This window comes from Capsicum annuum, chromosome 10, assembly GCF_002878395.1.
Source record: "Capsicum annuum cultivar UCD-10X-F1 chromosome 10, UCD10Xv1.1, whole genome shotgun sequence".
NCBI classification, from domain to species: Eukaryota; Viridiplantae; Streptophyta; class Magnoliopsida; order Solanales; family Solanaceae; genus Capsicum; species Capsicum annuum.
Genome location: NC_061120.1, coordinates 9,038,544 through 9,038,813, shown reverse-complemented (window position 1 = coordinate 9,038,813; position 270 = coordinate 9,038,544).

The window sequence follows — 270 nt, the reverse complement described above, 5'->3', positions numbered from 1 at the left end:
GACATTGCCTCAAGGGCTATTGCATATCATTGCCACAATGGCTATTGCATATCATCGCCACAATGGCTATTGCATATCATCGCCACAATGGCTATTGCATATCATCTCCACAATGGCTATTGCATATAATCGCCATAATGGATATTGCATATCATCGCCACAATGGCTATTGCATATCATCGCCACAAGGGCTATTGCATATCATCGCCACAAGGGCTATTGCATATCATAGCCACAAGGGCTATTGCATATCATCGCCACAATGGCTAT